The sequence below is a fragment of the Rhipicephalus sanguineus genome, chromosome 6, assembly GCF_013339695.2.
Source record: "Rhipicephalus sanguineus isolate Rsan-2018 chromosome 6, BIME_Rsan_1.4, whole genome shotgun sequence".
Taxonomy (NCBI): Eukaryota; Metazoa; Arthropoda; class Arachnida; order Ixodida; family Ixodidae; genus Rhipicephalus; species Rhipicephalus sanguineus.
In genome coordinates this window covers 19,747,929-19,768,891 of record NC_051181.1, presented here as the reverse complement: position 1 = coordinate 19,768,891, position 20,963 = coordinate 19,747,929, and positions in this window count along the sequence as shown.

Below are 20,963 nucleotides of genomic sequence, written 5' to 3'. Positions count from 1 at the left end.
AAGGGAAACGAGTCCCCAAGCTCATCGAGGGACGCCCTTCTTGTACTTTTTAAAAGAACATCTCTTGTGTATATGTAATGCATATAGTTCATCCATCATAAAGCAATCATCTTTAAAGGGAAACCAGTCCCCGAACTCATCGAGGGACGCCCTTCTTGAACTTGGTAAAACAACATCTCTTGTGTATATATAATGTTTATAGTTCATCGAAATGTATATATACTTCATCAAAATGTATATAGATCATCCAGCCCACATTAATAAACATTGTTTATGTAATGCATATATAACAACGTTGTCACGTTTGTATACGATGGTAGAGCAATGTGTTTGAACTTGGCAAAACAACATCTTTTGTGTATATATAATGTTTATAGTTCATCCAAATGTATATATACTTGATCAAAATGTGTATAGTGCATCCAACCGTAAATTAAGAAACATTGTGGATGTAATGTATGTATAACAACGTCTATATATGATGGTAGAGGAATGTGCATGGAGTATTCGCGGGTTACCCGATCATCTCCGAGCAAGCTCCTCTAACATCATTCACTTCGTGGATATGGCGGTGATTTTTTTTGCCTCGCGCCACTCAGCGCAGCCGCCGCAGAGCGGCGAGACGCCGTTAAGACGCCCTGGGCTAAAAAAAATTGGACCATCTCCCCGAAGGGAACCCTGATGGGAGGCAAAGCAGCAGCGTTGCGCACGGGTGGCGTCACGGGTTGAACGGCGCTAACGCGGGTGCTGCGGTGAGCGCTGGAAGATTCGTTTGAAGCGAAACTCGGTGTAGCGTTTACAGGTGTAAACGTTTGTTTGAAACGCAGACATGGGAGGCGAGCGGGCGTTGGAGCCGGCAGCTGCGGGTGCTCCGGCGGGTGAGGGAGAGTGACGTACGTGCGCACCTGCGAGGGAAGCGTGCGAGGGGAGCGTGACGTCAACGCCCAGCTGCGGCGTGACCTACTTGGCACCGTCCAACACCTGCGCCGAGGGAAGCGCGTTGCCTCGCGTTTGTGCGGACGGAGGGACAGCGTTAGACAGGCTAGTCAAAGAGCTGCTTCGCATCTAATATGGCAGCCGCGCCGCAGTAGACGCCGTAGATGTCCTCACCCTAAACCGGACAAAAACGCTCACCAAGGCACCCTAATCTTGCATCATGCCTGACGCGTTCGCAAATCACGCACGGACTACGGAGAAAGCGAGCACGGAGAAAAGCGTCGCAGGCGGCTGCTACACTCGCGCGTCTGAGCTCGCTGCGGCGTGTACGGCGCCGCTGCGATTAGCTTCGGTAACGCGCCATTGAGAGCAACGGTGCGCTGCCCTATCCGATCCCGCGGAACACAGAAGGTGAAGCAAAATGGAACAGCAGTGCCGCAAGTGCACGCGTCAGCCGTGTGTGCCGGCTCGCGAGCGGAGCTGCGGAACTGTACTGGTTCTAAAAATGTTGCCCCACCCTACCGCCTTCATGAAAGCCAGCAGTGTGATCAGGCGCATAGTCGTTTGCGTCCCATTTCTTAGGAGCTTCGCTCATCGGTTGTATTCCTACACGGAACAATTGCTACTTTTTCTTTATTACTGGTTACTCAACACGGCACAAGCATCAACCGCGGACACTTAATACAATAACAGACACGACTGCAGCAATGTCAAGACAGTCGACACAAATATGCGTAGCTAGGTTTTTAAAATTCCTTTTGGAAAGCCCTGGAACCCTGAAAGCCAGTCAGGAACAAAGTCTTGTTGTTTGAGTACATCGACGTACTGACCAATGCTTTCACGAAAAAGCGCGCGTGCAGGTCCTCTGTCAGGGTCGCAGTGCAAACCGACCATTCTAGCCCGCCATAGACAATGGAGGCCAAGAAGCATTATTAGATCGAAAGGCAGCCCATCCTAATTTCTACTGGTAAAAACCTGATTCCAAGTGAGTGCAAGGGAAGTTCTTTTTTAGCGTTCTTTGTAAAACGTCTCAGAAATATACCCCTCCCCAACAATGCAAAAAAACATGATCTGTTGTCTGGCTTTGTGCAGATAAAACAATGTGAACCCCACGGCATATAAATCCTCGATATTCTTGAAAAAGTCTGAACCGTCAAGGTGCCCGAATGTAAATTAAAGAAAAACTTTTTGCGCTTGGTTGAATTTCCATTTGCTCAACACGTTTGAGAACATTGTTTCCCTCTGCCTCCACTGTTTATTAACCTATACATAGGTACCGGAAGAACCATGTCGCATATGTGTTTAGCCAATTCCTATCGACCGACTGAAAACAGGTATTCATTTGAAAACCTAACAGAACAAAGCGGACGCTGTCCAAAACTTCCTGAAAAAAATCTCGCATGGCTCCGGGCATGCTTGTGGTGCTAACAACAAAGTTAGGCAACACACGACAAAGGTGCAACTGGCATATACTGTCCTCAAGAAGGGGTCTCGAACATCCCGAAAGAAAATAAGGCGATTAACCAGATGCCGCACAAATATATGCGGTAGGCGAAGTCCCCCCTCTTTTACTCTTCTGAACAGATTCGTCCTACTACATCTTTCCCAAGTGGAGCCCCATACAAGCAAAGCAAATATCCTATGAAACTTTTGCACGTCCACTCGTGTACGACACAACACCTGCATCACATACTGTAGTTTGCTCATGAAAAATATGTTGCACACAATGGCTCTAGTAAACACTGAGAGACAAGTGCCGCTCCATTACTCTGTTTTTTCACGCGATTGTTTCATTTCTTCAGTCCAGTATTCATTCGTGTCTTTGTAGTGTTCGAAGGGCACACCGAAGTACTTTACTGGATATTTAAACCACCGAGCATTAGCATAAGTATATGGGGTTGATGACCATTCACCGTGCCATAGTCCGAGACACTTTGCGATTCCCCCGGCTTCCTGTAATTTCTCCAAACTCTTTAAGAACGGCAACTGTCTCTTGTACACTTTCTCTGGTGGTGCAACACAGTGCTACATCGTCAGCATATGCCAAAACTTTTACATCTGAGTCAAGCAGCCTAAAACCGCGAAATATATTGTTATGTATTATGGCCCAGCATAACCTCTCAATGTATAGTGCAAACAAGAGTGGGCTTGCTGGGCAGCCCTGGCGTACAGAACGTTCCAGCCTAATGGGAGACCGCGGGATCTTGTTAATAATTAACCGCGTAGTATAGTTCTTGTACGCCAGGACTACCCCTTCTGTAATCACCGATCCAACATTAGCATGTTCGAGTACGGCGAATAGCACATTGTGCGGTACACATTCAAAAGACTTCTTTAAATCAAGCTGGAGGATCGCAACAGCAGAATGAAAAGCATCACAACACTCAAGGACACAGCCCATCGTGTGTGTGTTCGTTAATATTTAGCGCCCCTTGATGCCACACGTTTGGTGCTCACCAACTATTTCTGGGATAACTGACTGTAATCTGGCCGACACTACTTTCATGAGTATGAGTAGTATTAGAATAGTGTGCGTTTCGGCGAGCGAATGACGGAGGTAATGCTTTGGTTGTATAAGCTTCTTTGAAGAGAGCTTGTAAGACCGATGACAGTTCTGTTTTAAACGCTTTATGCCACATCACACCTAGACTGCCTGGCCCAGGTGACTTTCCAGGAGCGAGTGTCTATCGCCTTTTTCAATTTCGGAAACTGTTATAGGCACCTCTAAGGCCTCTTTTGTTTCATCGGATAACTGCGGCATCCAGCATGGGAAAGTGTCCTTGAACCTTTTTACATCAACTAATGCAGCGGGAAAGGTACCCTTGAAGTTCCGAAAGAAGGCATCTGCGATAGTGCTGTTAGTGCTTAGTTGCATGTCATTTTCCTCTATTACTTCGCTCTGATTACGACGCGCATGTGATTTCTTGATTCCAAGGGCGCGCTTTATGGGTGTCTCCCCCATCGTCCACGCCACTGCTCTTGCACGAAGAACGGCTCCTCTGTAGCGCTCCTGTTCAAATAGCTCAATTCTCCGTTTAATCGTTCGAATATCGTCTTTAAATTCACCGGGCTCCTTACTTTCTAGTGCTATCAATTTCTGAAACGTTGCTTTGAGTTCATTTTCTTTCATTTTCTTGGCTTTCATTTTAACGCGTTGCTTTAACAGTTCCCATTCCTCGCCAATAATACAGCCGCCGATCAATTTAATGTTTCTAATGCCCTCAATCACGTAGTTATTGAAAGTGTCATCACGAAGTCATTTAGCGTTAAATTTTCATAATTCCCGATTAAATTTGTTGGCTTTGGCTTTTTCTTTCAGTCTTACGTTACAATGTACTATTCAATGATCCGAGAAAGAAACAGGTACCACTGCGTAACTATTGCTTTTAGCTATTGTCCCCCCTGTCATGTATATCCCATCGAGATGTACAGGGTCGACCACATCTAAGCTGAACACCTCATTAGTATTCAAACCGGTAAACCTAGAACGTTTCTTATACTTCACGAGTGCAATGCCCGTTATAGAACGTCTAATCATGGTGTCGACAAACACAGTAATGATTTTCCAAATTATGTATTAAACAACAGCTTCAATGAGGTCTTGAATACTAATGAGGTGTCCAGCTTAAATGTGGACGACTCTGTACATGACTGGTTCCCTGAAAATGCGTAAAACGAACTTCACGTCCTGCTTCGAGGCACTCAGCTACGTCATCTAAGTTGGATTCATTCAGCAATTCGTCGAGTACTTCACGGCTTCTCTCTCGAACAGGGCGGTTATTAAAGGGGCCCTCCAACACTTTTTTTGAAGCGCCTACATCGCTGCAGACCGCATCAACGCGTAGTGGCACTCGCCAGAACCAATATACGGCTCTGGCCAGAACTATTGCGCGCGGAAATGACGAAGATGAGCGCTGGCCTCTGATTGGATAAATGTAACGTTAGGAGTAATAACGGCGTTGCATCAGAAAAGGGGTTATTATTGGGTTTAGTTTTTCTTTAGCATGCTTTTTTCACTGAACACCAACTAGACGAAGGATGTTAGACTTTTTCAGCTTCAAAACTGCAGCGCCCGGCAAAGAATGCGCCGAACGCCACGGCGCTGGAGGAAACGCACTGGGGACGCTCCAGGCGCCGTTGTTTGAAGAAACTGAAGGGAAAAAAATGTAAGAGCGTTGATATAGACGCCGTCGCAACAAGAAAGATGACTAAAACTACAAAACATGATAGAGGCGTTCGCAATCTGCCTCGTTTCGCACGTGCAGTTCACTCTTAATGCACCACATTGTTACTATCGCCTCGGCGTCATCATTAGGTTGGAAAGAACGGGCAACATTGTATACAAGCTTCCAGTACGTAGGATCTTTCAGTTCATTTCATTGGGGCGCCATCCAACGTCACGGGGCGAGTGAAACGTGGTCAGGTGATCCCGCGAAAATCTAGTTGCAGGTAGGCCTCCATTTTATTGTATTTTGAGTGTTCTAGGCTGAATAACTTCGGACTGCGTGACCCTATCGCTGTCGTTCTTGCTGCATTATTCTCTTCAGCTTTCTGTCTACGCAACCAGAAAGTAAAAAATCTAAAACAATGAGCTCTGGAAAAGTGTTAGAGGGTCCCTTTAATTCTATCCTTCGCGCTCAAGGCACAATTGAAATCACCCAACAGAACAAGATGCTTTGGTGCGCGTAGATGTTGCATAATCATTGCAAAGAAACCTTGTCGCTCTGCCTCAACGTTTGGCGCATGGACACAAAATGACGCGCCATTCAATTTTGTTGGTCATGAAATCACAAATTACTATTCTGCCTGATGTCGCAATAAAAGTAGTTTTGAACAATCAATCGCGGAACCTTTTTAACAAAAAGCACACAACCAGCGGAAGTTCCCTTTGCGTGACTAAAAACGGCATAATATTTCGACGTAAAACGCCTCCTCCTCCCCTTCCACTTTTGTCTCTTGGACGGCTAACACGTCGATATCTTGGTCAATCTCTTTTCTACATGTTATTTTATTCTATGCTATTTTATTCTACTACCCTGTAATTTGTACTCTGTGGAAATGTTCATATACAATGTATTGAATTGTACTGTATGCCCCCCTCACCCTATGCCTCTTACGGGGCCTGTGAGGTATTCTCAAATAAATAAATAAATAAATAAATTAGCAAGCGCTGTACTTGAGCCTGCTTTTTCTGGGAGGCTAAACCTCGAACATTTAAAGGAGCGAAGCTCAATGACATGTTGTCAACCATCGTTACACACTAAAAAAAAGGTGGCGCACTCTGAGGAAAAAACAAGAGTATAGGTGACTCTATACGGAGACTTCTGACTTGCCACGTATACGGCTCTCTTTAAAGAGTCACGTTTTCTCTCTTCGTGGGTCAGAGTCGGCGCGCTCAAGGAGAGAGTAGCCTGACCCTCTAGGAAAAGTGGAAGGACCCTTATCCGAAGGATCACATTACCACTTACGAGAGAGTCAGACGACTCTTGCCGGTAACACTCTTACGGGGGTCAAATGACACACCGAAGCGTCAAGCGACTCCGCAACTATTTTTAACTTACTCAATTGACCCATTCTCTACCTTCTCACGACTACTGTAGGAAACAGTGAAGTATTCATTTTATGCAAATCCAATAGTACTTGCCGTTGTACCCAGCGACTGCAAAGACAGAATAATTGAGTTTTAGGATTATTTTCATGAAACTCGTCAAAACAACACCCCTTTTCCAGCCGAGTAATCTAGAAGGCACGAAAAGATGGTCTGTGATTTCCAATGAAGCCGTTCAGGTATTCCGTATTTACATGCTTGTATGAGTATAGCCAACTAAAATGTGTGACAGTGATGTGCATAGTGTCATATGGTGCAAAATATCATGTTTGTTATCATGTTTCATGTGTTATCATGTTTCCATATTTATTCCTCATGATTATGAACGAACCAAAAGTGGTGATGGCTGGAGGCATCAGACTTGTGACTTGCTAGGCTGTCGCTCCTATTCAGCATGAGCAGCCATGAAAAACTGTATCTGAAACGCACAACGTGATATGACGATGAGAAAACGGAATTGCTGTAGGAGTTTGCAAAACCTACACAATAAGTGATTTACGCAGACATAATGGAGGCTCAGAACAAAACAACAAATGCAAACACGTAAGGAAGCAAGTTTCTTGCCGTTATCGTGTAAAACACAACTTGCAAATGGCAGCTGTTGTAACACCTTGCACCTTGGCGACAACCTTGCAGCACAAGGTGATGTGAGCCTCTTTTAAACAACAAACGAAACTAGTTTAGGCTTCTTTGCGTGGGTGCCACTCACCTCTTTTCCTACTTCGTGTTGTCCAACCAAAGATAATGTAGGAACGATCGCCTCGTTGACTGGGCGAACGCCGCTGTTGATTTTCCCATCACGAGTGGTGAGGTACCAGACCATAGCGACACCTTCGTTTCCCCGAGCGTGGCTGTCAACTGGGGGGCTATTTTGTACGCGTTCTGTCACAGAACGGAGGCGGGACCGAACGGAAGAACGAGAGGGAGCAAGCAGCCAATAGCTAGCTAAGGAATTTGGGAATGTTTTCAGGGCACGAAAAAATATGAAATCCTTATAGCTGAACATCAATATTGTCTGACATTGTTTTTCAACGATTTAAACTGAAGAATGCGATTACATTAACAATTGATTTGTTAGCATCTTGACATAGCGCTAGGTGGTGTCACAGTTTCGAGAGACTGTCGATAGTGGCGCTGGCTATCACGCTGTTTCAACCAATACTTCAGTATTTGTCCACTTGTAGTAATATTTGAACAGCGCGAGCACAGCGAGCATTCGAACCGTTATTGAGAGGAAAGTGCCGCCGGAACTCCTCTTCAGTCATCACCTCAAACGCATCTTCTACCTCGGGGCTTCATTTCTGCGTGACTGCAGCAGCCACGCAGGCGACACGAAATGGCATGAACGAGAACGGAGACGCCATTTTCGCAAACTGTCGCAAAAGGGAGATGGGCCAGTCAGCGCGTGAAGCTGCTCCTCCTCTCCCCAACCCACGCGCATACGTTTGGATCCAATCCAAGTCATCCGGAGACCGTTTTGTATCCATTTTTGTCGATAGAACGGGGAGAGGATGTCGACGGAACGAGGTCTGCGGCCGTTCTGTGGCTGTCACGTGACCGTTCTATGGCTTTTCAAGGCTATTCTCATGTCTTGCACCGTTACACAATGCATATTGAATTTGAATTTGAATCGAGCCTCGACCGATCCCGTGCAGCTCACAGAACGCTCCGCCTCCGTTCTGTGACAGAACGCGTACAAAATAGCCCCTCTGGAGTGAAGAAGCGGGAGAAGCGATACGGTGTTCTGGGTATAACCAACACACACACACTGATTATTTATATTTAAAACCACCCTTTGTTCAACACATCCCCTAGCAAAAATACCGATAGATTATTCTATTGGTCCAATAGAAAAGCGCTATTGGTTGTATAGGAAATCTATTGGAGCTGTATTGAGTGTATAAGAATTCTATTGGTACCAATAGAGACCAATAGCCACCACGTATAGGTGGTATTCACCCCGGAGCAACCCTGTGCTCCCGCAGCATAACCGCACGGCATGCCGGGAAGGCACTGCTCCCGGATGTTATGTGCCGCCATATCTGAGGCCGTGCCCCTCATGTGTGCCTCTGCGTGATACGCAAGTTGAGCCGTTTTTTGCACCCGCCATCCAAAATCATGGTTAATTGCACCGTATCTGGGTGCAGAAATCGCACGAAATCGAAGAGTCACACGCACGAGAACGCAAAAACGGTTAAATTTTATTCGTTGCCGAACGCTATTCGCGGCCAATGTAGCCGTACTTTGGCGGTCTCGGCGAAGCGTCGTGACGAATGGTTCAGCCGTCTTCGCCGGGCTGATATTGACAAGCATGCCACACACTACGAAGTTTGCAGCGAGCACTTTATTTCGGGCGAGTAAAAAAAGGAGAAAAGCGTAAAAAAAGGAGAAACGTCAAGCACGGGCGATTTGTCGTGCGCGTCGATGGTTGAGTGTGGACGTGCGCTGGTATCCTTAAATTTAATGTGTACAATGCCATAAGAACCATGTTCTGTAGCTACAAAAGCTTGTTTTTGTTCATGTGAGCAATAAAACGATAGATGCGCAAAAACACGGGAGACGACGCGCATTTCTCATCGCCTTTCACTTCTGTGCTTGTGCAAGTTTTCCGAGGACTCGTGAAATGATGCAGGAATGACTCGCGCGCCTGACATAATTTTCGAATCAAGCATGGCTATCGTTTCTGCCCTGCGCAAACAAGCGAATCCAGTCACGCTGCGCTGTTGACAAGTGATGTGCAGTTTTCTCGTGTGGCAGATCAGATTGCTCATAATTGATTTTTAAGGCGCAAAGCAGGACAACCACAAGAAAGGACACGGGACGGAGCGCCACTAACAACTGAAGTTTATTCGCAGAAATTCACATATAATTATATGTCGTCCTCAGCGCGTGCGCAGAAAGTTGTATTGCCATCAATGGGGGCGGGATAAAGCATGTTCAATGAACTTTTTCTCTGATTTGTACAATACTATAGACGTGTCGCTGACGCACATGTCACCTTTTTTATCGATAAAAAATGCTTCCATTAATTCTCTGGCAGTTTGGTCTGAGCTTTTAGCGATAACCCGCACGTCATTAAATCGCGGTCCACAAGAGCTTAACGGGCACTGCCTAATGTGCTTAGGCAAATTGGGGCCCTGTTTATTTTGCTCTACATTTCGTTCGTGCTCCCTGATTCGCTCATTTAGGCATCTGCCGGTTTGTCCAATATAGGAGCAGCCGCACGCAAGAGGAATCTCGTACACTACCCCTTCAGCACATTTCGTGTAGGATAGCCCATGTCGAGTTCCACAGCCTCTTACATTCTGAAGGTCTTTTTCTTTTTCTTTTCCTATTTGAGAGCAAAGCCCTCCGACATATATTTATATGTGAATTTCTGCGAATAAACTTCAGTTGTTAGTGGCGCTCCGTCCCGTGTCCTTTCTTGTGGTTGTCCTGTTTTGCGCCTTAAAAATCAATTATGAACGTTCACCAACTTGCCCAACAAAAAGTTCTCCTAAACCATATTTCTAGTCCAGTGGGCCCTGCTGTGTGTGTGTCGTCCCAGTGTTCCATCAACGAATGGATTTCACGTATCGTCTTCAGCACCTGTTGCGCCAGAAGTGTTGCGTTCTGCATCAAGAATGGACTGGTTCCCGCTGAAGTAAGTCGCCTGTTCCTTCCAGTGGTACCGTCTTGGGGACATGTGAAAAGGATGAGCAAAATCCTCAGGTCAGAGTTGTGGCGTCAAGTTCGCCTGCTTAACGACCTTATCCGCACATCCTTTCCAGCGCAATTCCCTGCGTGGCTGGCGGAAAGGAACTTTCGCTCTGTCAAGAGGTTGACCGGCCAGATGACGGAACATTTATGGCTGTGCAAGTTGAACTCGCTGCTCAGGGAAGTTAGAAAGAGCAAGACGAAAGTAGGAAGTGATGTAGTGATTGTGGGGGATATTAACCTACCTGAGAAAGTGTCGTCGGTGCTTCAAAAAGGACCCAAGTTTGGTTTAGAACCAAAGGTTACCCCTCACGAACTGATCGCCGTTAATCGCCGAATCGCTAGGAAAGCAGAAGCAGAACAGCGAGAAAAGTGCCTGGTTTTCCGAAGGTTTTCCGAAGCCTGCACGTGGGAACGAAATGTCCACCAGATGTATCGTGTCCTATTTTAGCAGAAACTGTTTAACATTGCTCCAAGCTGATAAGGAGGGTGGGTTTGTTGTTATGGCTGATAATGACTTTAAACTAAGAGCTGGCCAGGCAGTTAATAAGAATTTTTCACCCATACCTGTTAAGTCTACGAAGGTTAAAAGCAAAGCTGTGGCGTTGTGTGAGCGCCTCGGCTTGGACACCCTCGCTAAAGGAATCAACAAATGTAAAAGTAGCGCACTCAAAGTCTTCTTTTCAGTAAAAACGCATAAGGATGGTTTGCCGTTTAGAGCAATCGTTACCGAGAAGGGTTCATGGCAGAACCAACTGAGCCTTTATCTGTTCAAACACTTGCGCATGTTAAACGTAGACGACCCGTTCTTAACGGAAAGGTCCGATGATGTGTGTGAATTTTTCCATGCAAACGATGATGTTGGACGGGCCTTTTCTGTAGATGTGGTTGATTTATTTTATTCTGTTCCACATGAAGCCTTATTTGCTGCAGTTCGAGAGTGCATTGAAAGAAATGACCCTGTTTCCTTTCAAAACACTGCTGGCCTTTCCATTGATGACTTTTTAAACCTTTTAAACTTTTACCTGAAGTCGACTTTTATCGCATTTGACGAGCAGTTTTGTCTGCAGAAAACCGGTATATGCATTGGATCCTGTGTCGCGCCTGTTTTATGTAATATTTTCCTTTCACAAATTGACCGGGTCTTGCAGCAGCTTTTACCTTCTAACACTGTTCTTAAAGTTTTTAGGTACGTGGACGATTTTTTGATCATTTTAACCAAGGAAGGAAGCGTTAACTTCGATGAGGCTGTGGACCAGATTTTATCGCTATTCAGACAACATGGAAAAGGCTTGGAATTTACGAGTGAACTGCCTAATGGTAATCACTTGCAGTTCTTAGATCTGCAAATTGTGTTTTGTGCCAATCAGGTCTGTTGGGGGTATGCCCCTCGTACAAAGAAGGCGCTTCTGCCATATGACTCCTGTCATTCAAAGTTAGTTAAACGGGGAATCGCATCGCTATGTTTGGAATCCGCCGTCAGAAAGTCGTGTATTCACAAGATGCAGTCTAGTTTCGACAACCAATTGGTCAGGCTGGCTTCAGCTGGGTTCCCTGGCTCGCTCGTCACCGGAGTCGCTGAAAGCCTCTAGCAAAAAATGAAGAAAAGGGCTCCTAGGACCGCTGCTGAGGTCCCTCGTGAAGAGGTCAGACCGGTGGCCGTGCCGTATGTGCACAAGTTGGCCCATAACCTGAAAAAGGTTGCGAGCAGACATGGTGTTCCGCTCGTTTTTTTCTGCGCCCAGGAAGCTCGGAGGGCTTTGCTCTCAAATAGGAAAAGAAAAAGAAAAAGACCTTCAGAATGTAAGAGGCTGTGGAACTCGACATGGGCTATCCTACACGAAATGTGCTGAAGGGGTAGTGTACGAGATTCCTCTTGCGTGCGGCTGCTCCTATATTGGACAAACCGGCAGATGCCTAAATGAGCGAATCAGGGAGCACGAACGAAATGTAGAGCAAAATAAACAGGGCCCCAATTTGCCTAAGCACATTAGGCAGTGCCCGTTAAGCTCTTGTGGACCGCGATTTAATGACGTGCGGGTTTTCGCTAAAAGCTCAGACCAAACTGCCAGAGAATTAATGGAAGCATTTTTTATCGATAAAAAAGGTGACATGTGCGTCAGCGACACGTCTATAGTATTGTACAAATCGGAGAAAAAGTTCATTGAACATGCTTTATCCCGCCCCCATTGATGGCAATACAACTTTCTGCGCACGCGCTGAGGACGACATATATTTATATGTGAATTTCTGCGAATAAACTTCAGTTTTTAGTGGCGCTCCGTCCCGTGTCCTTTCTTGTGGTTGTCCTGCTTTGCGCCTTAAAAATCAATTATGAACGTTCACCAACTTGCCCAACAAAAAGTTCTCCTAGATCAGATTGCGTAGGCATCTGCAGCGGTCATTTTACGTAAAATTTGTGTACTGGCAGCTTTGTATCGTGGTTCAGGCGTGTTGCTTCTTCAGTCTCGGATAATTCTTGGCTGCACCGGTTTCTTTGCATTTATGTTGTAGGGGACCCGCAGCGGTGGTTTAGAGAACATTGTTCTCGACTGCTGATCCGAAGGTCGCGAAATAGAATCGCGGCGGCCGCATTTCGGTGGAGGCAGAATGTTAGAGGCCCGTGTGGTTATATTCAGGTGCCCGTTAAAGAAAACCCCTTCTGGTCGAAATTTCTGAAGCCCTCCACCGCGTCCCTCATAATCATATCATGGTTTTGAGATGTTTAAAACTCCAACAATTATTATTTGCATTTCTCTTGTTGTGCAAACTGTCTTTTCTACCTGCAGGAAAGCCATCCTATGTAATGGATGTAAGGAATCCTGACTGGGCACCAAGCCTCCGTTTAGGATACGACACAAAGCCAACAACCCTATCTCAAGGAAGGTATGTTTATGCCTGCTGTTTCTGCCGTGTGCAACAGTTTCCATGTTTGAAATTCAAACCTGCATAGAAGGTGCCATTGCGTGATCGAAAATAATGGGTAGTTCCTTATTTAGTGCTGGTTGTTTAATGCCACAGCCTCTGCATTATGCTCATAATAGGTGCCTCAATTTCTCTAAAAAAACAGTGCATGAAAGGTCATTATGAAAAATGTCTCCCATAGTATTGTCAAAACAGTGGTACTATAAGCAGTTGCGGGGGTGTCACAACATGGGTAATGAAAGTACTTCATACGTATTTTTAGAAAATATTCACATTTTATTTAGGGTACCAGCGGCGTAGCAGGAGAGCTTTGACAGCAAGGCAGCTATAAGCAACAGAAAGCCCTGTCTTGCAGGCAACAAGTGCAGAAATGCCCAGCAGAAGACTGCATTCACAAGTAAATAGACTTATTCACAATAAGGGAAAACGAGGAAGGGAAGGGAGGATATTTGATTGTTGTCGCATGTTGTTTGACACCGCACATTGTAGCACACAGCTTTCGTACATGAATGACTGGTGTGGTTAACCCAGGCTTTGCCTGCGGTATTCAATGTCTCAATGGTACAACGTATCAGTTTGGGAACATTAATCAAGCGCCACACAACACACAAGCTACTGACCAATATTCATGTCCCAGATTACAGTTCACCACCTAGGGTTCTTTTTATGTTCGCTTTAACCCTTTTGTAAGCGTTCTTGCAATCAGACTATCTGAAATGCTACAACAGTGGGTGCTAAGTCATACCTGCGACTTCAAGGCTCAATTAAAACTTTACTTATCCTTCATAGCAGCTGCAGTCGCATTGTTTGTTCGTCTAAACGCATGATCACACGTGTAGAAAAACATCACCTTCAGCAAACAAGTAGTACTCTTGTTACACAGCAAACAGTAACAAAGATTCTTTGCAAACATAACTATTTCAGCATCCAGTGCACACATAGGCCACGTTTGCTAGGCAAATTGTGTATATAACATATAAAGAGAACATATTAAAGTACCACAGAAAATCCAGTTTTTCCCGTCATAATTCAGAGGGCTCCAGGTCACCGCATCGCAAGAAACTATCGCATCTGCTCTAGTGGGTCATTTTGAAAAGGTTGTAGATCAGGACTTGTGTACTTTCGGGTAGTCGATAGCATTCATCACACAGCACAAGGCATCATTTATGGTTTCCTGGTGAAAGGGTTGACACCTCAATGCAGGGCCATCCACACCACAAGAAGAGTCAGCTGCAACTGAAAATGACGTTCCTTGTGTCTCTGCCAGTGACACTGCAGAAAGCAATGCAGCAGAACGTGATACTGTGTGTCTTCTGGTGATGCAGTTGGCTACCTAATTGGTGAGTTCTTTTTTATGCAGTTATGAGGGGCTTCAGCTCTCGCATAGCACGTCTGCTGTTGCATTCTATTGTAAGTCTGTCTGCATCCAAAGCTGCTGGCTTTCAATGCTGAGCAAAGAACACCCTAAAAATAAATGTTCACATGTGCAGTGACCACAGTACAGTAGACACCATATTTGCCATTGCTCAACTGCAGCAGGCATTTCAGTAATTCTACGCTGAACTGCTAACTGACCAAAAGTGCTGATTTCTTGCATTCTGTGCTCAGCTTGGACAAAGACAGTTGGAGTCCAGGCAGCCATTGCTGCTAGGTCTGAAGTTGCAGTGAGCATGCCCACCACAGGTAACGTTGCAGTGAGTGCCATTTCGCGTAAGTACAGTCAGGCATTTCTGACAGGCACCAATACATGCAATATGCAGGCATCTAAACATATTGTGTGACACTTTTTTTCAGTCTTGAAAGACTCTGAAGCAGCGAGAGAGCTCACAAGTGACAATTTAAGTGCCTTGGAAGAAGACAACTGTGCCCTGCGAGATAAGCTACAGAAGATGAAGGATCGTGTGAATCAGGGGCGTAGCCAGGGGGCGGGGGGGTTGGGGGGGTTCAAACAGCCCCCAAATTTTTTTCAGTTTTGCTTGCGTATATATACACGCACACATACAAACGCACGCACGCACATACACAACGTATGGTTGAACCCCACCCCCCCCAAAAAAATTTCTGGCTACGCCCCTGGTATGAATATGTTGCAGATGTCCCGAACTTCGCTGGAGCAGGATGACAGCCGTGTGAAATTCTACACCGGCCTTCCTAGCTTCGCTATCTTAATTGCACTATTTACAGTTCTTGAAAGGGGTGTGCCTCATGGGCAAAACAATGCACTTCCGAAATTTCAGGAAATAATGCTGACATTGATAAGGCTGCGACTGGGTGTGCCCCTGCAGGATCTTGCATATAGATTTGAGGCAAGTAAAACAGTGGTGTTCAAGTTTATGGCTTTCAAACACCTGTTGGCCCCATACTGCGATGCTTATCTTGCTCAGCCTGATCAGCCTTATTTTCTACAGGTCAGTCAATCTACTGCAACGTGTGTGGTCGAGCGCTGGATGACCGCCATGCACGTGCGCTTAAGGCGGCTGCTGCAGTGGCCTGACCGAGAAGAACTGCAGCAGACCATACCGTTGGTCTTCAGAAGGGCATTCGGGACGAGTGTGGCTGTCATCATAGACTGCTTTGAAGTATTCATTGAACGTCCTTCATCAATGCTCTCTAGGGCGCAGACATGGTCACGGTACAAACATCACAATACTGTAAAGTACCTGATTGGTATTGCACCTCAGGGAGCCATCACTTTTATATCCCAAGGTTCGGGAGGCAGGTAAAGTGATAAACGCATAACAGAGTCTTGCGGCATATTGGACAATCTCCTTCCAGGTGACACCGTGCCTGCTGACAGGGGATTCACTGTTGGCGATGCAGTAAGCATACGTCGTGCCCGTCTTGAACTCCTTTTATTTACAAAGGGCAAACCACAGCTGTCGCCCTGGGAAGTAGAGAAAACTAGAAAAAATAGCTAACGTTTGCATACATGTGGAACGCGTGATAGGGTTGCTGCGGCGGAAGTACACTATTTTATCAGGTACTGTGCCCATTTAACATTTGACAGCACGGAGTGGGGACCACGTAGTACCATTTGACAGAGTAGTAGCTGTGTGTTGTGCGCTGACAAATCTCAACAAATCAGTTGCGCCTTTTGATTGACTTGGAAAGATGACTGTAGGACCTATTAAGGGGAGATGCTACTGGAAAAGTTTAATATGTAGCCTAGGGCAATGAAATTTTAGCTGTATAATAGTTTTTTATACTAATTCTAAATATGTAATCAATTTTATATTAAGCTGCATAGTTTTCGTTTTATGCCTTGTCAATGTGTAATATATAGCTCTTTTTTGCACACACTTTATCTGTCGCTAAGCTTTTATGGTTATGAGCCATTAATGGCTTATATTTCTCCACATTAACTGTAGAATGCAAATAACTAGAAAGTGTGTATAAGACATTTTAATGAACAAGAAAAATTTTAATATGAGAAGTCTTAAAATGCCCAAGCAATACTAATTGCTTACTTTAAAATTGTAACAATTATACAAGTGATATTAGGTTTTGAAGGAAATAATTGAGCTCATCACATGTTAAGGAATGTGTGGAAAAAATTTCGTTCCGAGCTGGCCATCAGCAGTACCAAAAAGATGATGTCTAAACTGAAGTTGCTCAAAGTTACATCTTGAGAAAAATGCACTTTAAAGGTAGAAATGAAAGCTCATCCATGTGGCAAAGATATGCTTTTTAAAAGTATTTCTTCCATCATGAGAGTTTGCGAATCATGATGAGCATGTCATGAGAGCGTGAGGCTTTGGTGAACTCCTCATGCGAAATGCAACGTCAAGCAGCCAGGTGGCATTTTCCAGGGCACTCTACACAATGAGTTTAGCTTTTAATAGCCACCTGGTGCTCTTTAGAAGTGATTTTAACCTACTTCCAGTTTAAATACATCATTGATTTTTTTGTCATGAAAGTAGAGAAACTAAAGTTGACAAAACAAGTAAAAACGAAAAATATGTAATTTTGGAAAAAGCTTGCACTTTCGAGTAGCATCTCCCCCATTTCTATGTGTAAACTATTCTCTGTTGGGTTACTTTTGTTCTGTATATAATGCAGCAATTTTTGGATGAAGAGCGTGTGCTACTACTTCTCACTCAAAAGCCTTAACCCTTGTCCGTCAGCTTTTAACAGAATGGGACTTTGTGACTGTATGCAGGAGCTGTCCCAGTAGATTTGTATGGCAGAGTAAACGCAGCGTCAGAAATTAGTGTCAGTACACCTTTGGATACCTGAGGAATCACAAAGCTAATGAAAAATTATAAAACTCATTGCTTCATACAGCCATTGAACTGCTTTGCTCAATACAGTCGACTGCCCCCTTGGTTGCAGTAGAGATTCCACCAAGCACAGAGCATAAAGAAAACAACCAGTCTACTGTCTCTAATTAATTTCTCCAATTAGCACATATATTGTAACAATTACGGGGTTTGCGTGCTTCAACCACGATATGGTTATGAGGGCGCCGTAGTGGAGGGCTCTGGATTAATTTAGACCACGTTGGGTTCTTTAACGCCCTCTTAAGTCCTATAAAAGCACGGCCACTGTGGCCAGGAATCGAACCCATGTCCTTGAGCTCAGCAGTGTGACATTTTATGTGCCGAGCTGTCACTGCAGGTATTGGCTCTTAAAGCAAAGTGGCCGGCAAAATGAAAGATTTTCAAGTCCAAAGTACTCTGCCATAAAGCCGTTCCACTGCCCACAACTTCAGAAACTTTTGCTAATGGTTTGTAACAAAATGGCTAGGTGGGCTAGTTGGTAACGCATGATTAAAAACTTTGAGCGCGCAAAAGGACGTAGGACCAGAAGAAACACAAACCACAAGCGCTCGTGGTTTGTGTTTCTTCTGGTCCTACGTCCTTTTGCGCGCTCAAAGTTTTTAATTTTGCTAATGGCCTGACATTTTTGTAAATAGTGACTGTATCATGGTCTCGTTGGCTCCTAGCACTATAGTAAAAGGTAATAGCCTTGTGAGATGTTTACTGTGGCCGTGTCTGAAGGGGGGAGCTGACAACTCACAAATGTTTTAGATGTGAAGCATCTTATGGCGGAGTTCAATCCGGTAATGGTGTGCGGCATGACCACCCTTACTGCGCATGCGCAAGCCCTCTCCACACACCTCCTCTCCCTCTCCACTCTCCTCCCCTCTCCACTCCCCCTCTGAAACGCGGGCTCTACATGCCGAAACGTTGCTTAGCATCGCCTCATGGTCCCCTTTAGCGGGAGATGGTGTGATTTTTTTATAGTTACCATACTCTAGTCCAATTGACTTATATCAACACACAAATGTGTTTTCTGTGATAGTTACCATGCTCTATTCCCATTGACTTGTATATGTATACCCTTGTTTACTGATGGTTGCCGTACTTTAGTCTCATCAACTTCTTGCCTTTTTGGGCCAGAAAAGGCATTTGAAGAATATTATTCAGTTCACATAATGTCCATTTTATTGTTGTGTTCAAGTATCAAGGAAGCTTTTGTGCATACTTGTCCTACGACACACAATAACTCCTCTTCACAGTATTATCTCGTGATAGGTGCCTTCTACAGAGAATTTTTACTTTTGCAGCATGTGGCCATTGGGCATACTGTTTTACTGATAGTTTATATTTACGTACACATTTTGATAAAGTTGGGGACTTGCCATTTACCATTCTACAAAGTTACTGCTTATGCCAAAGTTGTTTGATTCTTTGAATGCTGCCAAGATTATAGTTGTCTAAATATGCTCGCTTTTTTGGACCAGTGTCTTCATTTAATTTTGCCTGAGTACTTGACAATGCTACCCACTAGCAGAATACTTGCATGTGCTGAAGCCTCAATCATACATTGTATGATTGTAGCATGCATAGAGGTGATCATATGTCTGCTAGGTTCTAAAATCAGGCTAGTTACTGAATGTAGAATTAACAAAATAAAATGGTACCCACGTTGGGTGTGGACAAGTTGTGCAGAATAAAATGTTTGACTATTCCCAGGCAACTTGTGATGCAGTGATTTTCCTAAATTGATCAGGAAATATTTTACCCACAATGTTATGTACTGCAATGCTTCTTTTGTTAGCAAGTTTATTGCGACTAAGGAATGCATGAAAACTGTTTTGTGTTGCTGCATCGTGATATCGTTATGTACTGCAACGTTTCCTTTGGCAATGTGTTTAATGCGCCAAAGTATGAACATGTTATTTGTGCTGCCGCCCCTTTTCATACTACAATTTACCATAGCTTCTGGGTCTTTGAATATGCACTGCAGCGTTTATTTTGTCACTTTGTTCATTGTTAAGAAAATAAGGTGTGAAACTTGTGGTAATTGTTTCCTATGCTGGTTCTTGTTGTTTGTACTGCCATTTAGCGCTTTTGTCAAGCAGGCGAATGCTACTTTCTAACCTTGGAGACTATCCAAAAGTTCTGCAAAAGAAAGCTAAAATAAATATGGTTGATGTAACCTATGTGGAATTCCGTGTGTGTGTACACTCTCTTTTATCTGTCGTCGCGCCTTACACCTCAGCTATGGGACCAACGTAGTGTATTACAAGGAGTTTTGCTTAGCCGTTTTTATTGGCAAGCGGCAACGAATGAAATACACACCCTTGAAGTATTCCAGAAAAAAATTATGGCATTTTATTTCAATATATTTGCTGCAATTAATCCTAACATCTCAACCATTTTTATGCAATTAATTTCTAAATTGCATAATTACAAAACTGAACCCCAAGTTTCATCACACTACTTGTTGCCTGCATTGGCTATGGTGCATAGGCTCATGTATTTTGCAATGTCGGCACACAATAAACAACTCCAGCCCTCCAATACAGCGTCTCTGAGTCGCTTTGGAAAGTTAAACCCCATAAACAGATGAAAATTCTACAAATGGTGCATAATGACATTTCAGGACATTACATTACCAGACCTCCAATACAGCGTCTCCAATGTCCCGAGTCGCTTTGGAAAGTTAAACCCAATGAACATTCTACAAATGTGCATAATCACATTTCAGGACATTACATTTTCCTTCAGACCTACAGTTCTTGCAAAACCAGATCTCTACTATGGTGTCTCTAATTGCCCTTGGGAAGTTAAACCTGAACAAACAGATCAACATTCTACAAATGTGTATATTGACATCTCTGGACATTACATTTTCGTTCAAGGCCTACAGTTCTTGCAAACCCAGAATTCTGCTTTTGGTGGGCGCTTCAGATTCACACACTTGAAGTGAAACCATTTCCCTGAACAGTCTGCGCCACTGCACTCCACCATATTTTCAGATTCTCGACCACCGCAGTAACAATACTGTGGTAATTCATCTTCGGAAGATTCTTCCACCACATCTTTGTTTGGAGATGGCGCAGTTGTCCAGTATTTAAATAGCAATTTTGGCAGCAAGACATTTTTAGAAAAAAATTGCACTCTTATCTACGACTTCTTTACAGAAACTAGTGTCCACATGTATTCTTTCAACATGAAAATCTGATGGTGTCCAGATACAAAAATCGCAATACTTGCGCTGGCACACAAAAAGTTGGACCTCAACTTGAGTGTAGTAAGAATGTCCTTTTTTTATCTTAAGTGCACCCTCACTGTTAACTTCTAAACAACCATTTTTCTGACGAACAACGTCACCGACGCAGGTGGCTGTGTACGGACACTTAATTTCAACAAGACCGTCATGGCAACAAGAACATGTAATTAGGCCATCTGGGCTCGCTGCCTAATGAGGCTCCTGTGGAGAAATGTGCACTTCAGATTCTTTGCACTGGAAATCAGTATGCCTCTTAGATGACGTGGCAACATACTGC